The sequence below is a fragment of the Protopterus annectens genome, chromosome 8.part0 (assembly GCF_019279795.1).
Source record: "Protopterus annectens isolate FY-2018-M chromosome 8.part0, PAN1.0, whole genome shotgun sequence".
Classification (NCBI taxonomy): Eukaryota; Metazoa; Chordata; order Ceratodontiformes; family Protopteridae; genus Protopterus; species Protopterus annectens.
Genome location: NC_056741.1, coordinates 1006414603 through 1006416339, shown reverse-complemented (window position 1 = coordinate 1006416339; position 1737 = coordinate 1006414603). Strand labels below are relative to the sequence as shown.

The following is a 1737-nucleotide window of genomic DNA, read 5'->3' as shown; positions in this document are numbered from 1 at the left end:
ATATGTATAGTCAAGTGTATCATGAAAGGTTGAAAACCCAAAAGAGAATCACAAATGGTAGAACAAAAAAAAAATTAGAGAATCGCCAAACACTGAATGACTCATAAGAGTGAATTACAAAACATTGAATATTTCCTTGTAAAAAAAAAAAAAAAGTCCTGTATCAGTAAACTCAAGCAACAAAACCAAGAACCAGTATTGTCTTAGTAGTGATACTGCTAAGGAAAGGGTTCTTAGTAACATATTGTGTAGGATTAGATTTACATTTAGGATTAACATGCATGAGTAAAGTGGGCAGGGGAAGTTTTGGGGGAATGATTATGAGCAAATCAAGTAGCTGTTTATTTATTTATTTATGTATTTATTTATATTTAACTTGGGTAGAGAATTTATTTATGCTGTTAAACAAATAACTGAAATTCTCCATCTAAATGCGCTTACTTTGGGAGCACATATACTAAAATTGGAATGATACAGAGAAGATTAGCACGGCCCCTGGGCAAGGATGACATGCAAGTTCGTGAAGCGTTCCATATTCTTTACCCTGGAAATCATTCCAGTGGCTCTACTGGATAGAGGCACTTGGGAGCTAACATCGGGCGGCATGATGCCAGGGCACTTTTATGGGCTAGGGTTGTAAGGGCTCCAGGGCCATTAGCCTAGTACACTCCTATGAACCTATGAATGCTAAAATGGTACATAGACAATACAATGCTAGATGGTGCAAGACATATGGAATGTGTGAGACAAAAGAATTATCTCATCTATATTAACTGTCTGTTTTACACAATGAGGTATAAGGGTGTTGACCTATTTATCATGTTAATAAGGCTACCTCTTGAGTTGTACTACTACTCTTTCATTTTTGTTAGTTCTGTTATGTAACTCCAACACATTTTTCTAATTCTTTCATTTTTTTCTTCAGTTACTCCTTGTGCTAGTAGAAGAAGCTTGTGTTCAACATCATCAGATAATATAGCACACATACACAATAATTCAGTTAGGGTATTAATGGTAAAACTACCCATATAGTATATTTGCATGTCAAGTGTTTCAGCCTGTCAGTTGAAATATAATCATTCAATGGCAAATGCCCTCAGTAATCCATCTATCCACACTCCCTTTTTTCCCATTTTTTACACATGGGGTCAGGGTATCACTTTAACAGTGACAACCATCTAGAGCCAAGGTTCACACCTCTGGGTGGCTAGCCATGCCACAGCTGTTCTTCTGTACCACTTACTCGCATACACACTGACACCTATGGCTAGTTTAGTGTCCGGCCCACCTACTGCATGCCTTTGGAATACAGAAGGTAAACGAAGCACCTAGAGAAAACCCATGTGAACACAGGAAGACATGCAGACTGCCCTGAGAATATTTAACCAAAATGGATTAGGAAATGTACCTCATATTTACTTCCAAGGTTTGCATTTCCAGGACTGCTATGTAACTGAGCTGAGAACTATGAACAACAGTTCAGCAAAGGTAGGCATAGATAATGCAGAGACAATACCATATTATTCTTCTTTGTCTTATATCAACAAAATAATTTACATGCTATAACTTGTCCTCTGATCTCTGGAACTGTTTTAGGAATAGAGCAGGTTTGTAATGAATCTCAGAAAAAATCAATGAAGGTCTATTGTTGACATTGCTACTTTGAAGAACTTGGCTGAGACATTGTACATGTATTATTCAAGCTTAGTGTAAGCTGTTTGTACCAAAAATGAATAG

The 1737-nt window shown here is 37.0% G+C and overlaps 1 non-coding gene across 1 annotated transcript; it reads left to right on the top strand.

Annotated features, from left to right (window-relative positions):
• The first annotated feature begins 433 nt into the window (after positions 1–433).
• LOC122809859 lies at positions 434–540 on the top strand. The gene has a single exon (XR_006365974.1). It is a non-coding gene; the product is annotated as a U6 spliceosomal RNA (small nuclear RNA).
• The last annotated feature ends 1197 nt before the right edge of the window (positions 541–1737 follow it).